The sequence below is a fragment of the Geospiza fortis genome, unplaced genomic scaffold (assembly GCF_000277835.1).
Source record: "Geospiza fortis unplaced genomic scaffold, GeoFor_1.0 scaffold112, whole genome shotgun sequence".
In the NCBI taxonomy this organism is placed as follows: Eukaryota; Metazoa; Chordata; class Aves; order Passeriformes; family Thraupidae; genus Geospiza; species Geospiza fortis.
Window position 1 is genome coordinate 19,138,923 of NW_005054298.1, and position 15,280 is coordinate 19,154,202.

The following is a 15,280-nucleotide window of genomic DNA, read 5'->3' on the forward strand; positions in this document are numbered from 1 at the left end:
TAAGTTAAAAATTCCTATAGCTGCAGGAGACCATAGTGTAACCTGGTAAAGGTATAGGATAATTAAGAAACATGCATGAATCTAAGATACAGCAGACATACAGACATGCAGACAGGCACTGGCAGGCAGGTTTTACATGAGGTAGTTCACAACAATTTCTGAAGTTGGGTGTCTCCACAAACACAATTAGATGTCATATATATGATTTGAGATTGATTTGAGAATGTGAGATGTCATAGTCACACCTGTTTACCTTTTGAGCTAAGTAATCATCTGAAGACTGGAAACTAATATCTTCATGTCTTTATTAAATATTTCAATGCTATTTGTCAGCATTCTTCTGAAAAGACTCAATATTCCATTTTATTTGGCAGACTGTGTTCACAGATGCACACCTTTAATAACAGAAGCACTTGTTATACATTTCCAAAGTTATCTGATCAGCTTCCTACAAACAAGAACTTTTCCATCAATTTTGTAGATGACTGTGTATTTTACATATATGCAGTTTTCACCATGTACAAAATTTAAGATGCTTTAAACCACCTCCCATACAATTGTACATAAATGATACATTTATTTTGAAAATGTGATTTTGCAATGGCAAAAAAAATACCCTGTTGATCCATCTTTTCTTTTATGGTTTAAAAGCACTCAGAGTTTCAGTTGTACTTGAAAATATATATATATATGTTACAAGAGTAGATATTAATATCTGGGTGGCCTGTTAAATGTGATTACTCTCCAGACGAGGACATACAGACCTTGTCATATGGAGTTGAGGGAGTCACAGCCTTCCAGGGATCCTCTGCCAATGTTTCACCACCCTCATGGTAAATGATTTTTCCTAATCCCTTGTCAGAATTTCTCTTGGTTTGATTTCTACAGGTTGCCTCTTTTCTGTCCATGTCCACATCTAAGAAAAACCTGTCTCTGTCTTCTTTGTAGCCTCTTGTGAAGTATTGCCAGGCAGCAGGAGATCCCCCTGCCCTCTTGGCCTTTTCAAGGCTGAAGAACCACAGTGCCCTCAGTCTCTCCTTCACAGGTTTTCTGCTATAGCCTCCACTGAAGTAGGTTAATGTCTTTCTTGTACTGTAAGAGATGCAGTAATTAAATTTGATTTTTTCATTTATAACATCTATTTTTTTTCATACAGTTACTGGTAGTGTAACACTTGTAACACCCCCTATATCTGTACCTTCTTTTTGAGTTTTGTCCTGTTTGGTGTAGTTGAATGTGCTTCTACTTCAGCTGTCAGTTTTGTTCTCTGACGTCCAAATTTCTCCTTGCACTGCTAGTTCTTCAGTTACATCCCTTGCCACTAACTAGACAATCCCTTCCTTCCTTCCTTCCTTCCTTCCTTCCTTCCTTCCTTCCTTCCTTCCTTCCTTCCTTCCTTCCTTCCTTCCTTCCTTCCTTCCTTCCTTCCTTCCTTCCTTCCTTCCTTCCGCCACTTCCTTCCGCCACTTCCTTCCGCCACTTCCTTCCGCCACTTCCTTCCGCCACTTCCTTCCGCTCCTTCCTTCCTGCCTTCCTGCCTTCCTGCCTTCCTGCCTTCCTGCCTTCCTGCCTTCCTGCCTTCCTGCCTTCCTGCCTTCCTGCCTTCCTGCCTTCCTTCCTGCCTTCCTGCCTTCCTTCCTGCCTTCCTTCCCGCCTCCCTCCCTCCCTCCCTCCCTTCTCTTTTCTATTTGCAAAATCTTGTTCTACTTCCTGGATACCTCTGCAAGAAGCTGGAACCCAAGGGTATGGTTCCGTCAACACACTGCCCATGGACCAACAAAGTTCAGGACAGAGAATACCTAGAGTAGAGGATCCAGGATTTTAAAATGATAAAAGTATGAAAGCTTCTCTGAGTTTGACTCTGTAAAATTTCTGACAGCACTTGGCTCTGCTGTGCTGCTGTATGGAGTGCTTCTGAATTTCACCTGCAAGTCACTGAGAACAGAGCATACTCAGGACTTAGCAGAAATTATTCCCCCTTTTGAAGGATCAACCTCTTGAAGAACCCCCACTGTTAGAAATATGACCTCTTCAGGTACTTAAAATTACTTAATTAGCATTATAAACATTAGAAAGAACAAGATAATTCTAGCAAAGGGAATAGAGCTGTAATTGCAGGTGTTACAGAATTTAGTACAAAAGATGGGTGTTCCCAATATTTGTTTTAAAGTGTTTTAAAAGGCTATATAAAGAAGGAAGCAAGCAAGCTATCAGGTAGTGGGGTTTTTCCCCTCCATGTTGTTGTGAGCTAAGACTAGAGGGAACACATAACAAGCATCTTGCTATTAAATTTGCCCATGACAAATAGTGCAGCTGCGTGTAGTGTGCAGGAACATCTGTAGAATCATGACACATGCAGAATTCCCCCACACTGAGAGCATGACACTATGCTGAAAACAATTCAGTTGTAGAAGCAATATAAATATATTTTATCTAATATTTCTCCACCTTCTCCTCCCCCTTGTCTTTTGAATCATGTTAACTACAGGATTCTGCCACTTCTTCCCAGCATCAGTAAAAAAGTATAAAAGTGACTAAGCATTTCAGAATTATGCTCTTCTTTCATTAGCAGCTAGGATGCAGACATTTCTTATCTGAAGAAACAAAAAAAGAAAGAATAACCAGTGGCAGAAATGCACTAGAAAGACACCATAGCTTACTCCAAATGGAACTTGACATGGTTTGAAGATGCAATTTAACTCTTGAGAAATCAAATGGTGATTTTCTGTGTCAGCATCTCACGTGGTTGTTCAGTTCAAAGCGAGCAGTCGGATTGCTGCCAGTCTTTACTTCATCCATGTAAGTGATGGCACAAAGTACTGTGATACATGATATCAAAAAGTGCTATGGAAAAATATGTCTAAAATCTACAGATTTCCAAAGTAAGGGGAATCTCCTTGCCTGGGATTTTGTGAGTTCCCACAGTTTATTGTCTGTATGTAGTGACGGTAGAACTTGGTCGATGACCCTGTAAGCTCCACATGGTCATAAAGAAGGACTGTGCCTTTTTCAAAAGCCTTGAAAGCTTTTCCCAAAAATTATTTTAACAAAATAATTCCTTCTTCTAAATATTCTATTGTTTGCTCTCTGAAATAGTTGTTCTGCAATCTTTAGATTTTAGAAGTAAGAAATTTTATAATTGCAATGCAAACACTGATTTTTGTAATGTCTGAGGTTGTCTAAATTTAGACTATGTGATGATAATACCATGAGAAGGCAAACACATGCATGTTATGAAGACTTGGATCATCATCAACTTGTTTCTTTGAAACATCTTACTTTCAGTCATTAGGACACGTCAGAACTGATAACTGTATGAAACTCCATGATAATTTCCAATTTTTTATGCAGACTGCAAAGCAGGCATGAAGCCAAGAACCAACCATCTTGGTTATAATTTTCAACTCCTTGCCTATTAAATTCCTGCAACCCAACTGTAAAAACACTACCCCTGTGACATATTCCCATTAGGATTTTATTGATAGGATACATTTTTAGTTTACTTGCTAATACTCTTTGGTCAAGTTGTTTGAACTCTTGCTTTATGCATCACCTGAAAAAACCTGGTTTTCCTATTTCACAGCAACATACTGTCCATAAATGAGAAGGTTTTTAAAGCACTCTCATGACTGAAAAGATATGCAAGAATAACTGATATCCCCTGATGACATTTGCTTACTTGTATGGGTATATTTATCCCTTAATTAAATTAGATATGATTCCTCATTTAATAATACAATGACTTTCAACATTCACGTCCTGGTTTGTGTGTCCAGTGACTGCTTGCACAAGATACACAGTCATGTGCATCAGCACAGCAGAAAGGAACAGCATACATCCTGCAGAGCTGGAAAATGCCTTCATTAACTTTTCAGTATCCACAACTTTCTTATGGAGAGGTGCACATCCCGTGGCCACGTGCAACTGCAGTCAGCTGTGGCCACTCCAAGCTGGAAATGAGTGTCTGAGCATCCTGCTCACTAATCCTTCCACTGCATTTCCTGTGTTCTGGCTGGTCTCTTGGGTGAGTCCTTCAACAGCTCCTTGTAGTCCTGGGCTCCAGTTAATAATATAAACAGGGGCACAATTTTCAACAGTTGGCAGCATAAGGAGTTGTGGAAAAATGTACTAGGGAAAGCTTCATTCGTTGATATGTAAAATAGAGCTCTAGAATACCCCTCTTGCAGATTTTACTTTAAATAAATTAAAGAGTTTTGTGGTAATTTAAAAAGTTTTATTTTATTTTCCTCATGATGGAGACACTGTGATTCTTGGAGGGAAAACACATACACATGGATATATTTACCATGGATAAATAAATTTAAAAATAAAGATTATTAAATAAATACGGTTAGTTTGGTTTTGACCCAAAGGAGCCAAATTCAGCATCAAAATGATTAATACTATAGCTGATCTAATTATTTTAGTTGTTTTTCTTTGCGTGTATTTTTGGTGCTGTGTCTTGTTTACAGCTTCTCAGCCAGAAGAATATCCTGAAGCAAATTACTGTCAGAAGCCAAAAAAAGTATCCATAATTCATCCTAACGCACTGTCAACTTAATTTTAAAGTAATTTTTCTGCTTTGTGAGTTCTGGCTGAAGTGGTAAGTTTGCAAATCCATAAATCAAACCATAGGAAATACCTCTGTTTAAAAGATTCTGTTTTCCTACTTCATTGTAAGCATAGATTTTATTAATTAAAACTTCAGTCACTAGGAGGAGAAGAAAGAAACAGAATTATGGACTGTATTCTTTACAAGTGTACACATCTGTGTTGTGACTCCAGAGCCATGTCTTGGGCTATAGAGAAGTTTTTCAAGATTTATAATAGCAGAAATTAATTTAGATTGTGTATTCCAGTGAGCACTCTGAGGAGCACACGTGTGTGTGTGTGAATTAGGCTGAGCCTGTGGAGGCCTGTAGAAGGCACACTGTGCTGTGAGGTCTCCTGCATTTGCAGGTGCTGATCTGGGGCCCTGTGCGGGTGTGCAGACACTCACAAAATGTCCTCAGTTTCCAAATGTTTCCAAACTGACCTCACACATCTTGAATAACAGTGAAGCTGATTCAAGTTCTTTAGCTGTAAGAGACACATTAGAGAGCAGGTGTGGAAGCCTTCTGTGGAGAATCACTGAAAATTTGGTGAAACCTGTGTCCCTGAGTGCAGGAACAGCAGCCTGGCAGCGAGTGTGAGCATGGTCTTGTTTGCGCTCTTCTGCACCTGGGGAAAATCGTGCAGAATTGTCCCTGGACTCAGTTTATCATCACAGAGGGAGTAGAGCCCAGTGTGTGTTCCAGCTCAGAGCTGCCACCAGCAGCTACTGAATAGCACCACGTTCTGAATCTCAACGCACCATGAAAATCCTCCTTTAATCAAATGCTCCCAGGGGAGCAAGAAATTCAAGATGCACTTGCAGCCTCGGCTGGTGCTCACCACTAGGTCAAAACTTGGCATAAAGAGCTTTTGCTTGTCTCTGCAGTGGAGGGGGCCAGGGACACTCGTAGCAAGCAAAACCAACAGGCAGCACATGAGGTAACATGACAACATAAGGGCAGCAAGGAAGAGGCAAAGGTACAGGACTGAGTGGGGCACTGTGATGGCTGGATTAGAAAGAATTTTGCTTCTCAGCTTGAGCTGTTTAATTAAGGAATTCCATAGTAATTTTGACTAAGCTTAACGAGTAACAAATTTAGTGCTCTGGCTCACTAAATTCTTTCTTTCTATTATTCTAAATAAGCTGCAGATCTCGGAGCTGGAGGAATTCAGTGCCTTAACAGCACTTTCTCTCCAGCCTGCACTGTAGGTAAGTGCTGTCCTGTGGCAACCTTTTTGGGGTCAAAAATTTAGATTTGATTTAGAGAGCTTAGACAAGGCTGGGGTTCAGGATCCCTATATTCAGACACGATCCTGAGTAGCAGAGGCTGTGAGGAAATATTTTCTGACATTTAGTAGAGGGGCAGGGGAGGGAAGGGAGGACTCAGCTCTAGGAAAGATAGGTACAGCTAAACTAGAAGGAGGGGAAGGACTCAAGAATATAATGAGGAGGTGGGGGAAATGACACTGGAATAAAAGGGTGAGTATGTGAGATACACACTCATCCTGGCCTTCCTCTGTTCAAAGCACTCCCTCCAAGGGTGGGTATAAGACTTGAATAGAGGGGATGGATGTCAAAATATTTCCATAAGGAATATAGTGCAATAAATCAGAGAAAAAGGGCAGGATGGAGGCAAAGAGCAAACGGTAGGAGAATTATTTTAGTTCTAAGTGAATGATTATGTCTCCTGAGTGATTACACATCAGGATGGTGGTGTGTTGGAGAAGATTGTTCAGCTAGATAGGAAGGAGTGCTCAAATTGCAGTCATTGAACTGTAGTTCATGCAAGGGTGCAAATAAGATAAGAAAAATAGACAAGTAAAAATCCAGCTGGAGTGAACGTGTTTTGGGCACTGCAATCCTTGTGAGTTAATGTAACTATCATACAGGTGCAGGAAGTTTTCAGAGGAAGCTACTTTGAATACTTGTAGAACATAATCAGAGAGAGACCTGATGAAGAAAATAACAGACTATTAAAAATACTCTGAACATAACTTGCAAGTAATGGGTTAAGTACAAGATGAATAATTTCTTCCAAGTTTCTGCCAGACAGGATCACCAGCAAAAAATACCTGCAGTGTGACACACAGCTATAGAGTCATTCCAATACAGAGCTGGTGAAAAACAAGAGATACAATATCCCATTCATTATACTGCCATGAATGGGAAGTAGGAAAGGGCTTGAGCAGAGTTGTTATGGGCATTAACACCTTGGGCAATGTCAGGCATTCAGAAGGAGAGTTGTCACATTTCCTTCATAGCTCTGCATCAGTTTTACTCTCACTAGCACTGGTCCCTTTTTGATTAAAATAGATAATTTCTAAATTGAAACAGATGTGACTCTTATCCAGTTTTTCCCCAGTGCTCAGGTTTGATCTTATGCCAGTGATGACTGTAAACATAAGACCAAGGACTTTTTATGTGGCCATATTTTTGCCAGGCACTGCTGTCACTTTTCTATTTAGCAATTGTTGTAGCATCCACCCACTCAGCGACTGGATCGAGACCTTTTGTTCCTGTAATAATAAAGGTTAAATTTTAAATTTTTACTTACAGAAGCTAGTATGTCTCAGAATTCACTTGTCTTTTTGTAAAAAAGCAGCGTCAACGGGAAAAATTTACTTATCCTCACTTCACCCAAAATTCAAGAGATAAAAAAGATGAAGATTCCTGCACTGAATCCAACAGTCCTTCTTTGGTCTCCAGTAGGTTACTGGGAACTTAGTAGTGGGGAAATTCTGAACTCATCTTTGCTCCATGTGGAGCAAAGTCAGCAATTACTATTGCCAGTGATTCTTTCAGATGATTTAAATTACAGTTATATTGCTTTATTTATGCTTGTATTTTATCTTGAGGTGTTTCATGAGAATGTGGAGCTGCATGTCACAGTACATTTTTTCCATGGGTTAAGGGAAACCGTTCTAACACTCCCAGCTTCTGCTGGCCAGGTACCTTTTGCTGAAGCAATTCTTTGTTACCATGGAGGGTCAGTCACACAGTGCTGGTCGGATTCTGTGCTGCCTGTTATGTCCACAAGTATATGGGAATCTAGCAAGGAAGAGAGAATAATAAAGCTTTAGTGGTTTCAGGCTGTCCCTGACAGTGTATTAAGTTGGAAGAAACTGCAAAAACCCCCGAGTTATTTTCCTCAGCAGTCCAGAGTTCAGGGAGACCCAGAGCACAGGAACAGTTGCTGCCACTGCACACCACTCTCCCCTTCCCCAGACTGGCTTTCTGGCCAAAGTTAATGATTCATAAGATTCTGCACTGATTTCACTGTGAGCTTCCACATTTGCATAAGTAAAAGCTTCTGCAGCTTCTGTAGGGAGATTCTTAGTGAAATTGCAGCACAAAACATTGATATTATGTAATTATGGTAGTTCATCTTAACTTAAATGAAATTGTTACTTTAAACTTGCTCTAAGTGGCTCACAATGTAATTTTTGTATGACACACCTACAAAACAAATGAGTTAATCACAATATGTGTCATTTTTAATTTTTCTCTTTCATTTTTCTTTCAGTCATTCTCTCTTTGTAATTAGCATGAAGACTACCCTTCAGTCAAAACTAGCCACCTGGAAAGTTTCAGCTTGTAATATGCAGCTTTTTTTGTGAATTATGAATGTGCAAAAAAGAGACCTTTCTCCTTACACCCACTTCCTTGCATAATTCAAATATGAATGAATGAATTTTATTCAGGCTTGCAAAAAAAAAATTATATTTTAGCTGATAACAAGCATGAAAAATTTTAGATGAAAGGGATTTTTTAAAAAAAAAAAGAATATTCTGAGCATGGGAGAACAGCAGGTTAAGACAGAAGTCTCTGTGCAGCCTAACTATAACAATTGCTATCAAGCAAATACCATATCCAAGCACTGAATCTTGCTTTGTGCTGCCCTGGTGCACAGTAGCAGGGACAGAGTAGAATAATAAAAGCTGATCCCCTTATGCAAACAGCAGGGCACAGCACTTGAGAGAATACAAGGAGAAGGTGAGCCTGCCTACTGTTCTGGCTTGCTAACCATATTCCTAAGGTCTGTGTGTTAGTTGTCTCCTCTGGCTCCAGTCAGATAGCAAAAGGTACTTCAAACACTAGCAGAGGGAATGTTTTGGTCCTTTCCAGAAGAACATTTTACTAATTCTTTGCCTGCAAATGTACTGTTTTATTAAATAAAGTATTTGAAGGAATTCGTATAAGCAACATCATGGTTTAATGGGTCAAAAAGGGAACGGAATCAGTGCCAGGCATTTTTGTGATTAACCGTGTATTTTAAAATATATATTGGTGAAGAAGGTATTATCTGTGCAAAGCAGAATGAGATTTGGGCTCATGCCAGTACCTCTTTGAAAATAAACGATCACAGTGAAGAAATGTTACCATCTGGAACATTTCTGCATCATGTTTTCTCTTGTTCCTAATAGTGCCTTGGTGATAAGTCCAGCTCTCCTTTTCTACTCAGAAAACAAGATTAAAACTCCCATTAATTTACTATGTGTTTGTTAGAAAAAATGCCCATTACAGTGGCTAAACAGCAGTGAATACTAAAGTATTACCTTGCAGATTCACAGATCCACATTGATTAGAGGATCAACAGACAGGATTTGCAAATGGCAAGCCTGGGCATAGAAATCCCCTTCCAGTCTGATGTGAGTTGACTGTTGCAAGTTGAGCTTGGCAGCAAGTGACAAAAATTGAGTTGTCAGCATCCTCCTGCATAGTGGAAGAAGTTGTTGCTTTCTCGTGCAGATGCAAGAGTTTCTGTGGGAAAACAGAACATAATCATGGTTCTGAATGTCTCTGTGGATTGGTAATGTCTCTAATACATAGATCACTTGTGCAAATTCAGTCCCAGCTGGATGGGAAATTATTGAAAATGGTTGTTGTTTGATTGATATAAAATGAGTTGTCAGCTTGATTCAATGCCTTCAGGGCAGATGTCCACAGCATAATTGGCACCTGTCAGAAGCAAAGAATTCCTTGGTACAGAGTAACAGCTACTCATGCAACCACCCAGAACAGTCCTTGCATGCCAGGGCTCAGAGAAGAAGGCAGAAAAAAAAATTACTTCTGGGCAGGATCTTTTATGCCATAAAGTCAATAAGAGATTTGATGTGACACTTGGTGCAAGCTTTTCCCTGGGATACTGGCTACACATGATCAGCTTTTCTGCTGTTTGGTCAACACTTTCCCTAAGAATTAGAAGAAAACTCACATATTTGGTTACTTGCTATTATTGTCATGATGAAGGTGGGTTTATAAAGACCAGTTAACAAAGAAATGTTTACATGTTTGGGTATTATAAAAAATGCTGTGAATAATTTTATTTTTCTATTTCTTGAGAAATTCTCCTCACAACAATACAACTAAAGAAATAAGAGAGTGTCCTCTTAGCAATAAATAAGGCAAGGAAACAGCCAGGACTGACAGTACAGCAGTGTCAGTATTACACTGTTTGCTAATAGTAAACAGTGATCTATTGTTTACCACAGAGTAGATTAAAACGGATTTTTTCCTATAAGTCACTAAATAGCTGTCATATGGTTATTACTGCCTTTGACCAAGTGTGGTACAGCTAACAACAGGAATGAATTCTATTTCCCATCACCAATCTGTCGAGCTGGCCACCTTCTTCATGGGGCTGGTACTTTGGGAGGTACTAGCTGAAGGACTTTCCATTAAAACTCATTTTACTGTCTTCATCTAGCGCATGGCTCAACTTTCCTTCTCTTCTTTCATCTCTGGTTCCTCCTTTAGATTATTTTTCATTATGCCTCCCCCCCAGCATACCCACACTTTGCCTTTCATCTCTCTATGTATGCTATTCCAGCACTTGTCAGGCCCAGCAGGAGGCACATGGGAGAACCAAACAATATGATATGTTAGGTGGAAGAAAATATTAGAACAATCATTTATTGTCACACTTTAAAGAGTTCTGCTATGTTATTTATTTTATTGTTCTGTATTAGGTACATGGTTTAGTTTTACAGGCATTATTAATCACTAAAATACATTACACTTTCAGCCAGGATGTTAACATTTTAAATGCATTCATCTTGCTTCTTTAAACAGAAACAATGGGTCTTCTGCACTGCCCTCCCTCCCCTTTAGTCAATAAATCCTTTCTATTGATTCAGGAAATAACTCTTAAATCCTGTTTTATATTTTAAGTTCCACTAGCTACACTCAGCCATATAATTTTGCTCAATAACAAATGGATCTTCTATTTTTGCTGTTTACTATGTGTTTGGTTATCAAACTCAGCTTGAAAGTATTGGGTAGAAGAGGACAAAAACTGTAATGGCAGTGAGCCACCATGAGAGATTTCCTAAATGAATGTTGCAATAAAATAAAGTATCTGTAAAAAGTGTATGTATGTGTGTATAAAAAGTAGTCTCATCAGTAGATGAATGATAAATGAAAAAATCCATCAGTGAGTATGGATTCCCTTGAGCCAGCCTAGATCAACAGACAATATGGATTTTTGATAATTCATGGCTTTGCCGTTATTTATTCTCTCCTGAAATACCCATTGCAAATCTCAGAAAGATAATTAGAGAATTATCATATTGTTTAACTAAGTAGTGCAAATTGTATTAGATTCTATGTATCCCAGTCCTGGGCAGAATCATTAGTGTTGTTTAATTGTTACAAATATAGTCATCGCATTTTAATAAATTGCCTTCATTGTCAATATCCACAATTGACTACTTCCCTTAATGTTGGTGGATAGGTTAGTTACCAGGTAATCTTACAGTTAAGATACACCACAATGAAGCAAAAATGTAAGAAAATGCAAAGGTCAAAACCATGTTTCTATTATGAAAAAAATGAATGATAATGACATAATTTTTTCAGCTCATCAGGTTCTTTGCTAAGTGCCTCTGTTATTGCCAGATCAGTAGTGTATAACAAAGAAGTGCTTTCTGTAGGCTGCTTCATTAGCCTGCCCTGTAGGACCTCACCTCAGACCTTTCACTAATCTGTTGGCCAGCTCAATAGCCTTGTTAGTTCTATTCACTTCTTCCTGGCAGCGGATTTTCTCAGCTGTAGCTCTCTCAAAGGCAGTGGTTAAGGCAGCCAGGATTGTGTCTAGTTCCTTCAAATAAAAACAGTAACAAACAACTTCGGACATTGTAGGAACATATAAAAATATTTCTGCTATCCCATTTTATATTGTTGAAAGTTAAATTACACAGTGCAAGAAATGTGTAAACATTTAACTGCACTCAGAATTTTGTTTAGGTTGTGGTCCAAAGGTGGATTCAGGAAAACCTGGGGAAAAGTGGGGCTGGTCTTCTCGTTTCTCCCAGTTGTTCAAAACTGCCTTCAAAATGAAATAACAAACTTGATCTTACATCAGTAAAAAAGGAATATCCCGTTCTCCCCAAGGATTCTGAATGAATCTAAATATATTTCTTATTACAGCTGTATATCTTCTATAGCAGATCCCAAACTTGAAAGGACAGCTGTTTGGAAACTAAAGAAAACAGAAGGGTGTAAAGATGATAGACAAAATACTTGAAAATGCACAAGTCAATGCCCTTTGCTGTCTTTCAGTTCGATTATGCTTCCCAGTGCACACACTGTTTCTGAAAACAGCCTGAAATCCCCAGCCACCTTAGATTTGGGAGCAAGCAGCTCAGTGCCTGGTACGTCAAAACATTTGAGCACACAAACAGTCCCACTAGGACAAAGCCTTGGTTATTCCCAGAGGGAGGAGTGGAAGATAATTCAGCATGGATGGCTGAACATGGAGATGAGGCAAGAATGACTGCAACTCCAGAGAGTCACGGGCAGAGCACCCAAATGACTCTGAGTGCAGAGGATGAACTGCCTGGGGAGCTGATAAAGGAGAGGTCAGAAGGGTGCTGTAAGGCCCCAGCAGAGCAAGGCACTCCAGAGCTGGTGTCACTGAGTGCCCATGAACAGTGGCTGGGGCTGGGGCAGCCAGAGAAATTATTCTCTCCAGCAGCAAATATGTATTCCCTTTAGCTTGGCAAACACGTGTCCATGCAGCTCTACTGAATTCCATAATATTCCCCAGGGAAAGTCAGAGCTGAGCACAGCTCCTGGCAGAGTGCTGTACTTTAGCCCAGCTGTGCTGCTGACAAGCTCTGTGCACCTTGGAGAAGGCCAAAGGGCGCCCCAGGATTTCCCTAGAGAAATGCTGAATAGGTGCCTCAAGTCCTCCTGCCTTGATGTCACCATGGGGTGGAATCTGTGTGTATAACAGGACATTAAAAGGAGCTGTGTGGTGGGACAGATGATATTTTATTGGGAAGGCTTGGAAAATTTTGGAGTAAATTACAGCACAAGCATTTCTAAATGGTGCCCAAAGATAGCCTTTAAAGAAGGGCCCAGCAGTTTTGCAGCAGCCACGCAGCCCAGAGGTGCTCAGGAGTGGGCAGAGTGGGGACAGGTTACCCCTGATGCTGTGTGAGGGGAGCATGGGCAGCACCTGTGTTAGAAAAGTGTCCTGCTGGCCAGGCCTGCTGACTGACTCCTGCCTCTCCTTCCTGCACAGGGAAGATCCAGGCACCAACTGAAAACTCACCATGCATGAAGAAAAGCACTTGCTGTGGTTCCAAGGCACATTGTGGGGCTGCAGAGGCTGCGGATGTGATCCCATCATTTACCTGAAACTTAAAAATGTTAGTGAATGATGAATTACACTGACAAATACCTTCGCCAGTATTACAATGAATCATGTGAGAAATACCTCTCACAGAGGAAGGTATTATCAGTAATTGAATTTTAGAGGCTTCTAAAATGACCAAAAAAAGTATTTTTTGGTACATCTAGTTGTCCTGACTCTAAAGTTCATGTCTTTCAGCCAATCATGATTCCAGCTTTCCCCAAGATTCTGTCTTCCACTGCAACGCACTCCTACAAATCTTGATGCTTGATATGTATATGCATTGCCTAAACAGAAATTAAGGTTGTCACATGGATAGCAATAGGTCTGTCTTCAGGTGAGATCAAGGACCAGCACTTAGGCACTGAAGCTAAGGGAATGCAGAGAGAAAAAAAGTGGAAAAGCTACCTGCTGTTCTGAGCATGGATGCTGCAATGCTCATGGTGGGGTGCAGAACTTGCTTAAAGATTTTTCAGAGGTCAGGTTCAGGAATTGGGAAGGATTTTTTACTGCTATTTTGGCTCTGCTGAGCCAGGCTGAAACACATTGTGTGCTTCTCTCCCATTTAGTGTTTGGCAAACCTTCCTCTAAAAGAAAAAAAATTGAAGTATTGGAAGCAAAAATTCAAGTTGAAGATAGAGACGTAAAAGAACACATTTGTATATATATATGTGTGTATGTGTGAATAGGTATGTATATGTTTATGGTTGAACAATACAAGAACAATTCCAGTTCACGAAGGTCAAACCCAGGACTTGTGAAAGGTGCCAGAGGCAGAGAAAGTGCTGGCAGGAGCCATATGGGGAACTGGAAGTTGCCAATTCCTTCATGTATTTTTTTAAGGTTTTATCATATGAAACCCTGTGTGGCAGGAAAAGTATGTAGCAGCTTACTGGTGGGTACCACATCTTCCCTCCCATCCTTTTCTACCTCATTTGCAATACCCCTTCTTAGTACCTTGACTCAGCTGGCAAGGTATCTGTGATGTGGAACTGATTTGGGCAAGGACAGAGAGGCCAAACTGCAGGTGAATAGTGGAACTGCACAGAATGACTTCCTATCCAAATGGAAGCCCAGAACAATCAGGCCCTTAATGTGTTACAATTCATTTGACTATCTACATTTTTGACTTTCTGTAAATAATGTGCTAAATGGATAAAAGAATATGCCATTTTTCCTTCTTTCCTCTGAGTTACTGATAACAAGACAAGTTCCTTCCCTTACAGTTTGTGCATATAAATGTGATTAATGTAAAAAAAAAAGTGCCAAAATCTCTTTATCTTTCTCTCTCTTTTTTTTTTTTTTTAAAGCATTGCCCTTTTCAAAACAAGGGGAAATTCAGTATAGTTTCAGTGCCACAGTGATCAAACAGTGTCACATCACTATGGCAATTGCTGCCCAGGCCAGGAATACAGATCAGCTTTAATTGTGCAACGCCTTATTGCTGGTGCATGTCAATCAGAACCTATGAATTGAGAAAAATTTGCTCTGTTCATTCTGTTAAATGATGTATCCAATTAAACCTGTTAGAATTCATGATCTTCAGTCAAGGTTAAATGAAAGTAGTTACTCCTGTCAGCTAGGTGATTAAATGCTGCCTACATCAGGCACATTTATGTGCAAAATTAAAATTTTGGTATAAAGCATGAATCTTTATGCATGCCAGTTAATTATCTTGCGGCTCCTCCATTTATTAAATGCCCACTGCATTTCTTCTTAATCATCAGCTTCCTTTCAAAACTTATTTCAGACACTACATTATACCAAATTTCAATGTTTAAAATGAAACGCTTTCTCAATGAAAACTTCCTCTTTTCAAGGGTTTGGCTGTTGCTATGCTACTAAAGATGGCCATTAACAGTTTTTGAGTCATTATGCAGAAGATCTATTCGCGTTGTTTTGCTCCATTCTGAGAGAGCGTTACAGGAATCCCTCGAGTTGCTGCCGTGGGGCAGTTCCTATTCCCCAGAAGGATCTGAGTTCTGCCGCACATCAGCCAACTCCAGCGCCGGCTGGCAGAGACGGCACGGCCGGGGCAGAGCGGTGCC

At 39.9% G+C, this 15,280-nt stretch overlaps 1 long non-coding RNA gene across 1 annotated transcript in view; it reads left to right on the forward strand.

Annotated features, from left to right (window-relative positions):
• LOC115948020 overlaps nucleotides 1-1,059 on the forward strand; it is an 8,474-nt gene extending 7,415 nt beyond the window's left edge. Inside the window, exon 3 of the long non-coding RNA XR_004081874.1 lies at nucleotides 949-1,059. This is a non-coding gene — a long non-coding RNA (uncharacterized LOC115948020). The remainder of the gene's footprint in view (nucleotides 1-948) is intronic.
• The last annotated feature ends 14,221 nt before the right edge of the window (nucleotides 1,060-15,280 follow it).